The sequence below is a fragment of the Heterodontus francisci genome, chromosome 8 (assembly GCF_036365525.1).
Source record: "Heterodontus francisci isolate sHetFra1 chromosome 8, sHetFra1.hap1, whole genome shotgun sequence".
Lineage (NCBI taxonomy): Eukaryota > Metazoa > Chordata > Chondrichthyes > Heterodontiformes > Heterodontidae > Heterodontus > Heterodontus francisci.
In genome coordinates this window covers 85,223,958-85,238,196 of record NC_090378.1, presented here as the reverse complement: position 1 = coordinate 85,238,196, position 14,239 = coordinate 85,223,958, and the positions used below count along the sequence as shown (strand labels likewise).

The 14,239-nt window shown below is 39.6% G+C and overlaps 1 protein-coding gene across 5 annotated transcripts in view; it reads right to left on the bottom strand.

The window, feature by feature from the left end:
* gpsm2 (G protein signaling modulator 2) overlaps window positions 1–13,568 on the bottom strand; it is a 96,692-nt gene extending 83,124 nt beyond the window's left edge. For 2 of the 5 annotated variants that reach the window (XM_068037588.1, XM_068037591.1), the window contains exon 1: window positions 13,496–13,568. The gene's annotated coding sequence lies outside the window, so the exon portion shown is untranslated. Of the gene's footprint in view, window positions 1–5,455; window positions 5,474–13,241; window positions 13,339–13,495 lie in introns of those variants that run through there. The other 3 variants (XM_068037592.1, XM_068037589.1, XM_068037590.1) reach the window with 3 other exon arrangements.
* Between the last annotated feature and the right edge of the window lie 671 nt (window positions 13,569–14,239).

The window sequence follows — 14,239 nt, the reverse complement described above, 5'->3', positions numbered from 1 at the left end:
GGTCAAGGTGGATCCCACTAAATGGTAGCGAGAATGTTTATGGTACAAAACAGAGCAACTTTGTGATGATCAGTAAATTTCTCAAACTAAATAGAAGTATAGAAAATGGAATCAAACTAGACAATTTATTTTTACTAGTAAAGTAAATCTTAGAGCATAGCTTTTAAATGTGTAGTCATTTAAAATAGTATATTTAAATGTTATTTCCAAAATTATGTTTATTTTTCTCTTCATTTAACAGGAATTGATTCACTCAAACAGTTCAACTAGATTCAAACCATCTCAGTTTTCAATTTTTTTCAGTTTTGAAGACAAAAGCAAATTATCTGAGATGCACAAACTACAACAAGCTGCTAAATATGGAATTTATCCAAAGTATAATGCAAGTATTTCTTAACAGTGGTTTTGAAGTATACTTTCAAGCATTAAATTGCATTCTTCGCTGACTACTGTATTGTCTGCAGAAGGAAATAATCAAGCAGACAGAAGTATATGGACAACTGCAAGGAATAATTCCAAGTTTACCTGCAAAAATTGCTACTTAAAAGATTTGGTAGCCACGCATTATTTCATTGTCTGCAGTTTATATTCTGCTCATCACGAGTCCTTCAATACACAAGCACACATCTGACACCAGTTCAAAAATATTTAAACATACATTTCAAAGCATGTGCTCATGAATTATGCACCATGGCTACCATAATAAAAATGGCAAGTTTAATCATTTCAGTAGTGCCCAGTAGTTTTGGATTGCATTTCATAATTGGAAAAAAGGGCGTTTCCTCCTATTAGCAATTGGTGGAATTACTGTTTGGCAAATTTAACTGACATGAGCTGAGGCACTCAGGTGATGCCTTAAAGCAAAAACAATGAGGAAATGATTCCAAATGTTCGCTTACATGGGTAAAAGGATAATTAAACTCCAATACAACAGAAATGCCAGCATCTTATTTCAGGAGTTAAAAGAAAAACAACGCATATTGTGTCAGCACCTTTACAGAAAATATGATCAGCTTTACATGTAACCTCTGTTCGGGACATCTGTCAAACAGTTAGTTTAAAAGAGGATTATAATGGTGGAGGAGCTGAATTAAAGAAGTTCAGCAGAAATGGCTTTCAAACAAATAGAAAGAAAGTCAAGTTTAAAGAATACAAAAGGGTAGTATCCATAATCACTGTTTCCTAAACATTAGTTGATATTTCTTGGCATTGCTTATAAACTAAAATGCCTCTTATGACAACCACTGCTTGTTTCACAATAATTATTTCTGTCTCTCTCAATCTTTCTTCATTCTGTTCCTCTTTATGCGCAAAGTCTCTCTCATCGTCAGTTTGCTTTGGATTCTTTTGGCAAGTCTGCCCTCCCTCTGCCTCTAGAATTGTCTCTTTTTTTCTGTTGGCCTCTACCTCATCCTACCCCACCCCCTCCACCACCCTCAGTGAGGGCCTGGGTAAGAATTCACTTCTGCTCCATGTCAAACAGACTTCTGAGTTTGGCATATTAATGGTATTTGGTTTCAATATCATAGGAGGAACAATGTAGAAAACAGACTTGAATGTTTACTGCACGTGCAATGCCCACTATTGAAAATGTGACCAATATGCAGAATTTCAAAACTCTAGCATCCTGCTGTATTTGCATGGAAACAATGAAAACTGTTCTATCACTGGCAATATCATTCTAGGTCACACAAAACATGGGATAATTCAGCACCATTCGTTCACACGCACACTTAGGATACTACAGTATCTTAATATCAAAAGTGACTAAAATTAGATAAAGTCAGTACTAAATTTGGAAAGTTAGAAAGTGATCAAAACAATTCTTGGACTATAATAGGGTTTTTGAAACTTAGAATTTCATTGTGTATTGCACCTAAACAATAAGTAAGTAACTGTTATACATACTTAAAGTTTCCAAAGACAAAATTTACTGATTACTTCACAATCTAGCAGTTTCTCAGCTCAAAGGAATTAGAATTATGATCTGAACCTGTAGGCAATAGGATGATTACATTACAGAATACAAAAATACTAATAATTTTCTAAGATGAACTCCATCAAGATGCATTCACATTTGTTTAATGGAAATTTTGGGTTCAAATTTTAACTCAAAATATAATGGACCAATGCAAATAAAAATGTAACGCATGCACATCTATTAGACTACTAAAATTTTATCTAGCCTGCAATTGCCTTTTACCAAAAGCAGAGTAAAAAGTGAGAACTGGCCATGTGAATTAAATCAAGGAACACAAACATGTATCCTATCTGCTAGCAGAATTAACAGTTTAACATGGATATTCCAAGATAATGTCTGGGAAATTCAAAATGCAGGTTATAAACAATATACATGAAATAATTCCAACTTGACTATAATTTCACAATTCTTAACCAAAAGTAAAATGTCTGATGAGGCCATGGAACTATATAAGAACGCAAGAACTAGGAGCAGGAGTAGGCAATTCAGCTCCTCGAGCCTGCTCCGCCATTCAATACGATCATGGCTGATTTCATCTCGGCCTCAACTCCACTTTCCTGCCTGTTCTCCATAACCCTTCAACCCACTACTAATTAAAAATCTGTCTATCTCCTCCTTAGATTTACTCAATGTCCCGGCATCCACTGCACTCTGGGGTAGTGAATTCCACAGACTCATGACCCTTTGAGAGAAGTAATTTCTCCTCATCTCTGTTTTAAATCTTCTACCCCTTATCCTAAAACTATGACCTCCCGTTCTAGATTGCCCCACAAGAGGAAACATCCTCTCTACGTCTACTTTGTCAATACCCTTAATCATCTTATATACCTCAATTTGATCTCCTCTCATTCTTCTAAACTCTAGAGAGTAAAGGCCTAAACTGCTCAATCTCTCTTCAGAAGATAAGCCCCTCATCCCTCAATCTAGTGAACTTCCTCTGAACTACCTCCAATGCAACTACATCCGTCCTCAAGTAAGGGGACCAAAACTGCACACAATACTCCAGGTGCAATCTCACTAACGCCTTGTACAGTTGCAGCAATACTTCCCTACTTTTATACTCTATTTATTTAGCAATAAATGCCAAAATTCCATTTATCTTCCTTATTACCTGCTGTACTTGCATACTAGTTTTCTGCGATTCATGCATAAGGCCACCCAGATCCTTCTGCACCGAAGCACTCTGAAGTTTCCCTCCATTTAGATAATAATTTGCCTTTCTATTCTTCCGACCAAAATGAATAACCTCACACTTATCCACGTTAAACTCCATCTGCCAAATTTTAGCCCATTCACCTAACCTATCCATATCCATTTGTAAATTTCTTATTTCTTTATTGCAACTTACTATCCCACCTATTTTAGTGTCATCTGTCCTCATTCTTATGTAATTATCTTTGTTTAACTCCAGAACGCTCGTGTGGGACTCCAGTTTCTCGTCCTCAAACTGAATTTGAAATTCTAGCATGCTATGATCACTCTTCCCTAGAGGATCCTTAACTATGAGATCATTAATTAATCCCACCTCATTACACAATACCAAATCTAGAACAGCCTGCTCCCTGGTTGGTTCCACAACATATTGCTCCAAAAATAATCTCTAATACATTCAGTGAACTCTCCCTTGAGGCTACCCTTGCCAATTTGATTAATCCAGTCTATATGCATTTAAAATCACCCATGATTATTGCCGTACCTTTATTACAAGCCACCAGTATTTCCTGGTTTATACTGTGCCCCACTGCGGAACTACTGTTTGGGGACCTATAGATTACTCCCACCATGTTCTAGTCCATAACACAATTATTTTAATTCCACACAAATACAGTTAATTATGAGTGATTCCAAATCCAAGATACGCAACAGAAAAACGGTAGAAGTAATTGTTAGAGCAATCCTAAGCAGTCAGAAATTCCATTCTCAAATCACACAAAATCAACATTACAACATGCTCAATGGATGATCTGCTATTCTTCCTGATTTGCTCAACTTCTACATATAAAAGTGGATTATGCCAAATTAGCACATAAAATTACCACTGCCAACTGAGTATCTTGAATGGGCAATTAATACCCAATTAAGGGTCACATCCCGCGACCGCAATTAGCCAAGCGGTGGGCAGGCCTGTCACGACAATGGAAGCACACCAAGCAAGACAATGCAGTTTGCTTGCTGGCTCCAGGAAGCGGGGCTGGTGGGGGAATGGGAGAGGAGGTCCCTCGTTCAAAGGCACCTAGTGCATGAACGAGGGCCCTGGCATCAGGATTGCGGAGGGCCCACTGAGAGCCACCCCCCTGCCTTGCTGCCAATCACCCCTACACACCCCTCTCCGCGAAAACCTTCCATCCCTGACTCACCTGTGGCCTGGGTCCCTCAACGATCCTAAGCCTTAGGTGAGTTCAGTACCGGCAGCATTAAAAGAGCTGCCAGCCACTGATTGATCGGCAGCTCGCAGCTGGTAGGGGGGCGGGGAGGCGGCGGGACTTCCACTGCAGTGGTCCTTGATCCCGAGGAAGGCCCACCGCTGTCCACTTAAGTGCTGAATTGGCACTTGATCTGGCGGGCCTTCCCCAGATGAGGCAATGTGGAGCTCTCACCAGTACTTTTAAATCGGTGGTCGAGACTCCAGTCACCCAGATCATTTTAAAAGAAAGTATTAAACCATTCATTGTCAAATAGTGGAAATAGGAATTTGATATGGGCACATCAATCATTCATGTGATAGCACCGCTCACATTAATTTCCAGGCTTCTGTTATCAAATGCAACAAACTGCCTAGATTGTAAATAAAGCCAAGGAGGTCGAAAGAACACTCATATTTTGAACACCAATGAAACAAGGCTATCCAAGTTAAAATTTTTACACCTTATTTTCTAAAGAAAAATTAAACTTAATTCAAATTTCAGTGTTGTAACTACCATATTTGCTTGTCAAACTAAATAAATTGGATCTACCTCCACAGCAAGAACCTATAACAATGCAAGTTGAAAGAAGTGCAGGGAAACAGTGCTAAAACATATTAAAAGTCAAGTTACAAGAAAGTGTGGCTCTAATGGATCCATAAATGAAACAGTTCAAAATATTCCCAATTCCATACAGGCACTATCCATTATTCAGTGTGTCCCGCATGAACCTAGTTAAAATTGCATTTTAAAATCTTCCAACAATTAAAAGGAGGAGTGCAACTACCACATCAACTCTCAACTCAATGAGACTGATGATTGGCCTTGATTTAGTAAATAGCATAGATAAGAATGGAAGACATTATTCTGGCATAAACAAATAAATCAAGCAATACATAGGTGTGGAAGCTTTTTCTAGCTATTAGAACAGCATTGATAATGGAGGGTCTGGGCTACATTGTGCCATATCTGGTCCTCTGTCAAATACAGAAAGGTCAAATCAAGCATCCGCAGTATTTTGCTTTTATTTTAGTGTTTAATTCACTGCCACTTCTCTTCCAGGAATGCCTACCTTGAAGAAGTTCTGCTCTTCTCTCCGACGGGGCTTCTCTTTCCACAGATGCTGCCAGACCTGCTGAGTGATTCCAGCATTTCTTGTTTTTGTTTCAGATTTCCAGCATCCGCAGTATTTTGCTTTTATTTTAAGGTCAAATGTCGCTCTGTTCATATCAGAGCTAAGTGGGTCGATTGTCAGCTATGTTGCAATTCCTTATCAATCAGGTCTACCTTGACCAGAGTTACTGTTGTCACTTCTGCATTGGTCAACGGTGGCCACTGCTGGGACTGCAGCCCATCCGATGCCATGGAACCAGGAGGGAAGGTAAGTAGGGGCATGCCTCACCGGGGGATCGGCCACGGGTAAAATATCCATAGAGGGGGGCGAGGACCCTTAAGTGGCCACTTAAGGGCCTTGATTGGCCTCGAGCGGGCGGGCCGTTTCCCACACCCCGCCCTCCCGCCGTAAACTTGTCTGGAGGCAGAAGCGGAGCGGGTAGGCCTCCCAGAGCCTGCCGCTCAATTTTACGCCACCCCCACGCCACCATCCGACCTGCTAGGGCAGCGTAAAATTAGGTGGGCTTTATGAGATTTAGCGATACAGCTACACTCACTCTACAGCTTTGCGTCTTCATTACACCATTTTAGACAAACGCATTTGGTTCAGGACCATAAGCAACAGTAAAATAGAAGCCTAAAATATTGAGAATGTAGAAAAATAGAACAAAAACATTAACACATGCAAATCAATTGAGTTCAACTCCCCAGAAATCATGCTGAAGCTGTATTGTGCTGTGGTCAAGCTGGACCTAAGAGTACTGCAATCAGTTTTAGTCACTGCAGCAAAGAAACCACCTAAACCCAGCGGACATCACTGAGAACAACAATGAATCTGGAATTAGAGACATGAGCTAAGTGAGGGCTCTTCAACCCCAAAGAGATATTTCAGCAATTCTAAAGATAGTTAATGACATAGTGCTTTGGATTTCTTACTGTATCCTTAGGAAATATGATAAATTCGAATAGGTTCAGGGACCTGAATGGCAAGATCAGAACAGAAAAAAGTATTTATTTTACACGGAGTCATGAACAGCTACAGCAGATTATCAGGGAGGGTCATTGGGATTACAACAATGCAAACAACTAGAAGTTATAATGGGAAGGTGATATAGTTGTTATTATGGAAGGATAAGACTAAAAGGATCAAAGGGTCTTTTTCATCTGAACCCATCTTATAATAATGTAAATGTTAAATCTGAAAGATCCATCATATCCATAAGTATAATTACTGACATGACAGATATTATTAAAGCTGCAAACATCCTTTGAAGCACAAGTCTGTGCTCAGGATCTAGAAAATTCTACTATGTGTAAGAGAGCAGCAGAAGGGATAATAGTGAAGTTTCTTGTGAGATTGCACATAGTTAGAAAAAAGGGAGTAATATATACTAATTCTAGTCTAAGTGTTAATATTTATAGAAGATTTTTTTTCAGGTTTTGCAATAGGGAAAAAGAACTTGAATTAGTATCGAGCTTTGCGCAACCTTATGTCAGCTAATGAAGTGTGTTTTGAAGTGCAATCACTGTTGTAATATAGGAAACATAGCAAGGTTCCACAAACAATAATGAAATAATGACCACTTAATCTGTTTTACTGATGTTGTTGATGGGATGAATATTAGACAGGCCACCAGGAAGAACTTCCCTTCTCTTGAATACTGTCATGGGATCTTTACATACACTAGAGGGGGAAAATGGGAGCTTGGTTTAAAGTCTCAACCAAAAGACAGAATCTCCAGCACTGCAACACTCCCTCATGTGTACACCTAGCTTTCCCTTAAATGCCTCTATGCTATTCACTTAAGCTACTTATTGTGGTAGCACGTTCCACATTCTTATCACTCTTTGGGTAAAGAAGTTTTTCCTGAATTTCATATCAGGATTTATTTGTACTCTTACATTTATGGCCCCTAGTTTTCATCTCCCTACAGAGCAAATATGTTTTCTATGTCTAAAATTATGAAAGGGTAAAGACCACTATCAGGTCACACCTCAGTCTTCTCTTTTTTAACAGAAAAGACCCCAGCCTGTTCAGTGTTTCCCAGTAAGTATATCTTCTCAGCTTTGGCAACATTCTTTTTGCAAATTCTTCAGTGCCTCTATCTTTTCAATGATACGGAAAGCAAAGCTGTGCACAATACTCCAGGTGTGATATAAATGTTCAATACAAGTTTAACATAATTTTGCTTTTTCAATCCTATCCATCTAGAAATTAATTTCTGATTCTCAAGTCCAAATTCTTCATGTAAACTGTGATCAGTGTTTCCAGCTCCATGTTCTGACTAAAGGTTGTCAACCTGAAAAGTAGCTTTGTTTTTCTTTCCAATAAATGCTTCCTTACCTGCTGAGTATTTCCAGCATTTTTTGTTTTTATCCCAGCACCAATCCTTGTGAAACACCACTTTCCACCTTTTGCCTGTCAGAGTAGCTACCCTTAACTCCTATTCTGTTCTGCTATCTGTCTCCTGACTCCACAACCTCTGATCTTAGCCATGAGTGTACTAGCACCAGTCACATTTTGGATGAATAAATAAGAATTTTGAATAAAGCAGGAAGAAATAAAAGCAATACTGCAGATGCCGGAAATCTGAAAAAAATCAAGAAATGCTGGAAATACTCAGCAGGTCTGGCAGTATCTGTGGAGAGAGAAGCAGAGTTAACATTTCAGGTCAGTGATGAAAGGTCACTCTGCTTCTCTCTCCACAGATACTGCCAGACCTGCTGAGGATGAAGACATTCTTGGAAGATTAGTTGTCACTTAGGAGGATACTCAATCTTAATATGTTATCTTGACATTCTGAATAAAATAAAGCTTTATCTATGTTTGCTTTCTGGAACTGAAAATTATTGAAGTATCAAGTTCAGTCAGTAAGTTACCTCCCTTTGAATAGTAATTTGCATGTGCTATTGATGGTTGCTATATGTTGTCCATTGGCATATTTTGATTGCTGTACACTGTAGATCAGGTGAATAATGTTCATTGACAGGCTGAAACTTAATATTGACCAGCCACCAAAATGCTAATTTTAAAAGAAAACTCTGCCAACATCTGCATTGCAAGCACCAGAAATGTTTTACCAGCAAGATGACAATGACTTTTGAGTCCAGTATTTAGCTTTAATCACTCAGCATGGTCACAATTTGCAAAAACAGTAGATAGTACTTCAAGTCCGATGTCCAAAATCCGGCACCCTCGGGACCAAGACCATGCTGGATTTTCTCAGATTTTGGACAATAAAATTGGTAGCCAATCGTAAGCCAAATTCAATTGATAAAAGATTCCTATACATAAAATAAAGTATGAAAAAGGATAAATAATGTATTGATGAATGGATGCAAAAAAACCTTGACAAGGAATTTCAATGGTTCAGAATTTTTATTCAGTAACTTAAAACTGTCGCAAAAAAAATCCATATCTTGCTGTAACTGTACAGAAAAACACCATCTGCAGGTGATTTAAACAACGCTCTTGAGGGCAGCTTCAGTGAGCACAAACTTGACCAGCTTAGTTGTTCTTTAGTCTCACCTCTAGAGGGCCCTGTTCCTCAAAACTACAGCTTGAGGGAAATGGCTCAGCAACAGGATTTTACAGCCTGGAAATTGTAGTTGAAATTGAAGTCAGGTCAATAGCACTCTGCTGGGACGCCTTGTTAAAGAGATTATCTAATTTCATTTACTTCATGAACTTAGGCTTCTCTTTGATTAGTTTTTCTTGAATCTTGTAAACCTGCATTATCTCTTCCTCCGTTATGAAGCTGTGTTGCTCTAGGACATTAATTAAATCTTCACACTTATTTATACATTTGTCTATGGACACTTTCTCTACCTGATCATCAGTGTCATCATCGTCATCCTCACTGTTTTTATCTTTCTCCCCAGATGTAAAACCATTTCCACAATTTCACCATCTGTAAGTGGGTGAACGGGAGCATCATTGTCTATGTTCATAACTGCTTCGATATCTTGCTCATTCAACGATTGCGCAGCTTGAGAAGACTACCCTTTTGCATACTCTTAACAGTTCCGAAATCATTTTCTTCTTATTAGACACATGAAATCCTTCAAAATCAGCATCTTAATCCAAATCAAACATAGCTGGCGGCCACAGGTCGCGCCATGCGTTAGTCATGATGTCTTTAGTCACTTGGTTCCACACATGCGCAACAGCCCAGATGGCGTTCTTCACTGAAAATTGTTTTTGGAACCCTTCTATCCCCAGGCCTCAGTTCAAAGCACTAAGCAGACGCCTCATAAATTTATCTTTATATTTACAGTCCATGGGCCTTAAAACTCCTTGGTCCATTGGCTGTATCAATGATGTTACTTTGGGAGTTAATACATGCCAAACACATTGCCTTTCACAAAACGTTCAACATCAGGATGTGCTGAGCAATTGTCAAGCAACAACAATATCCTACACTTTTCATCAAGCCCAACTGACTTACAATGAGCGCAAGCCTCGGGAACAAAGTGCTTCTCAAACCAGTCCAAACAAATTTGCCTGGTTATCCATGCTCTCTCATTAGCATAATAATGAACTGGAAATATTCTTGCCCCCTTGAAACATATTGGATGCTGGCTTTTTCCAATACATATCAGCTTACATTTATGCGTCTCAGCCGCATTAGCACAACCAAGCACAGTAAGCCTATCTTTTGCACATGTTGGTGCCCTCTCATCAGCTGTTGCTAAGGGTATCCTTGGTATGGAACGCCAATATAGAGATGTTTCATCAGCACTATAGATTTGTTCAGCAGAATGGTTTTTGCATCAGTAATAACTTGGTGAACTCATCTATGTAATTTTCATGCTTCATGATCCACTGAGGCTTTAGCTCCACACACTTTTAATTGCATTATTCCATAATGCCTTTTAAATTTGTTTAACCAAGCTGAAGCGTAGTCGCATGGAGTTGAAATATTGAGCTCATCGCAGAAAATCATGTCTTGCTTAATCAACATCTACCCAGTCAATGCTATCCTCTCACTCCTCCTCTGTCGCAGCCACTCCATCATCACTGTCTAAATCCTCACTTTTAGTTTTATGCAGTTTTTCATTTCTTTCTGAACATCACTTTCAGCATAAAACTTCACGATCTGGTCTGTTTCTTTAAATCATTAATGTTGGAGGTATCTACCCCATACTCCTCACTCAGCTTTCACAATGGTGTACCAATCTAATTTCTGCTGTAATTCCAATTTCTTGGCTATAGACGACAAATTATGCTTTCTTTTTGCAGTGCTGTCTATGGGGATATCTCTGGCCTTTTTGACACAATGGCAAAAAACACAGGGTCAGATGAGGTCAGGTGTTGAGGGTCATTTGGGTCGACTCAGAGTGCAGGAAATAGAACGGCGGACCTCTTCTGATGCCCCAATCCATCACTGCACCATTTGCTTCTTGCATGTGTCCCGCTCACCTGCTCAAAACAGCAGTTTAAGATTGGGACTTGGCATGAAAGCAGCAGGATCAGAAGAGATGTGACTAGTCTCATTTTAACTACCCCAGTGCTTGATTTCAGCCAGGCAGGATGGTGGTGATGGTCAGATATTCGCAGCAATACCGCACATCAGTTAAAGAGCAGCCTACAAACTCACCCAATACCAAGGTAGCAGTGGGAGATTTGAAATGTGTGACTGGTCACAGCAAGAATTGCCAATCAGATTAAAGGCGGTGTAAATAGAATACAGTACCTTATTTCACTGAACAAAATGCCAATGTTTGGATGGCCCAAAGCAATAAAAACTGAAAATTTAGTCAAAGACCGCAGTTGCTGTTTGTGAGCACTGGACCTTTAAGGTTAAGTTACAATATTTAAAAGGTGCGTACAGCAGTATAATACGAGTTTTTTAAGCTTTGTACATGGGTTTCTACCCTTTTACATACACTATGAAAATTTTAAATATAAGAAATTCTCTGAGCAAAATGGGTTTTGACTATTTTCAAAAATATCCAGTTTTCAGACAATTCCCAGTATTCAGACACCCGGATTTTGCATGTCCAAACTGTACACCATAAAACACTTTGCATCTGTGATACAAAATCTAACACCAGGTCCGAAATATCAGTGTAGCTGTTTTAAACATATTTGTTGTGTCCTGCACTTTGAAGATTAATATTCAATTTGAAGTGAAATAGCCTTGATGCTAATATCTGACAGCACCCCCCCCCCCCCCCCCAACAACTGATATGGGCAAAAAGTATAACAAAGCAGAAAACCATTGGCTATTATATAATTCCACTCATAGAAGCAGTTACAGTAAGATGTATCTATATGACAATAGCATGTAGAAAGATCACACTCTTTATATTGTGAATATTAAAGATGATCTTGTGTGCATAGCTGATCGTCAAATTACAAGGATTCTGATCCATATTTAGTTTAGTTTAGAGATACAGCACTGAAACAGGCCCTTCGGCCCACCGAGTCTGTGCCGACCATCAACCACCCATTTATACTAACCCTACACTAATCCCACATTCCTACCACATCCCCACCTGTCCCTATATTTCCCTACCACCTACCTATACTAGGGGCAATTTATAATGGCCAATTAACCTATCAACCTGCAAGTCTTTGGCATGTGGGAGGAAACCGGAGCACCCGGAGGAAACCCACGCAGACACAGGGAGAACTTGCTATTAGAATGATCTTGATGACTGGCACTCCATACTCAAATTTATTATTTCCAATTTATTTTTACTATCTTGCTAAAACAAAGAGTTCTATCTATTCTATGTTTCATTACATTGCGAAGAGGTAAGAGTTACAGTTTATAACAAATTTCAGGGCAGAGATTATCAATGGTTGCTTGGGACTATTGAATTACTTGGGCCCAGGGAATACAGGGCAATCAGACAGAGAGAAGCACAGTCCTTAACAGATTGCCTGATTTTCCATGAATTTTAAATGGACAAAAATGGAGGGGGGTGCAATCTACCCCACTTGAATTTTCAGTGCACACTGTGATTCCCATATCCCGAGATGCAGAAAGAGGAAAAAAAAGTCTGTTACTTTCTATGTACTGTCATGATTTTTCCATTTATAAACTTTAAGACTTTGTGACATTCAAAAATGAAATTTTGCCTAACATTTTTTCAGTTTCCAACTGTATATTCTTTTGTTCAAATTGTGCGCAGTCCCAAATTGATAGTACTTGGAGCTTCAAGATCCTCCTTCAAATTATACTACGCCTAATGTTGTCAAGGTGCTGGCATCCTCCCTAGCAGTGACCATAAAATGAAAATACAGTATGCAACTTCCGTTTGTCTCCACGATCTTATCTGCTGGTTATCCTAGTTCCATGCGCAAGCAACTAATAAATCCCCAATGCTAAATTCTGGCACGACGGAGTAATCTGATTAAAGATTACCCAAGAAGTCCGAACAGCCGTCTACGTCGATGAGTAGTAAGATAAAACACTACTGCAATCGACAGTCCAGGGTAAATAAAGCCTTGACCAACATCTAGCACGGGTAGGCTTATCAATTTTCAGCAGAGCGGCGCAGTTTAAAGTATCGCTTCCAACATCTTCCTTTCTCTTGCAACTAAACCACGAAAAAGCAACTCAAATACAGGTAAAAAGAAAATTTACAGTGGCAAACACAACTCTGATTAAACAGACAAAGGCAAAACAGAGAATGGCGAAACACATGCACCAGTCGCATAGAGAGGGGATCAAGTTAGTCAGAGAGTGAAGTAAGGGAACCAAACATGAAAGAGGATTTTTTTCCATACTGACCACTACCACAATCCTTCCTTCTTAGAGGGACGCTGAAAGTTGGGAGTATTTCGGTGGGGCCCAGCCCGAGAAAAAAATGATGAGTTTTGCTGGAAACGGATCATGTCCCAATCCGCACTCGACTGCATGCGAACCTCACTGACTTAACGAGTAAAAGGCGTTGTGTTTGAAATTGGAGATTGCTTTGATTCCAACCTACACCCCTTTATAAAATCTGTTCCCCCTCCTCTCCCGGTGACAGGTTTGATACTCACGACAATGCTGCTGCTCACTCCTGACCGGATTTGAGAAGTTTACAGTTAGACACTACCTTCCACAAGCTCGCTCAGTGGCGGTTACATAAATTAGGTAAATGAACGATCCCCGCGCTCTCATTGGCTCAAATTTGAATCGGGCTTGGCGGAGGGGGCGGGGTTTCCTCGCTGTTGTTACCGTGATGAAGAAGCTGCAGCGCCGACGGGAGAACTGGGAATACCTGGGCTATGTAGAATCTTACAGTACAGCTGGAAGCCATTCGGCCTATCCTGCCTGTGCCGGCTCTATCCAATTACTCAGTCTGCTGCTCTTTTCTCATAGTTCTGCAAATCTTTCGTTTTCAAATATTTATCCGATAATCATATAATATTGAATCTGCTTGCATCACCCAATATTTGTGTCCCTTGTTTATTGACCCTCCTCAAGTAGAAAGTTTCTATCTAATCTATGATAGTTTTGAACACCGCTATTAAATTTCCCCTTAACCTTCTCTGCTCTAATGAGAACAATCCCAGCTTCTATGTCTCTCCACATAACTGCAGCCCCTCAGCCCTGGTACCATTCTAGTAAATCTCCTCTGCACTTTCTCCAAGATCTCCCTAAAGTGTTGTACCCAAAATTGGACACAATAGTCCATCTGAGGCCAAACCAGATTTATAAATGACTAGCATAACTTTGTGCTAGAAATTGGGCCTCACCACAAAACTGGCCATGGGCCCCAACATGAATTAATCACCTTTGTG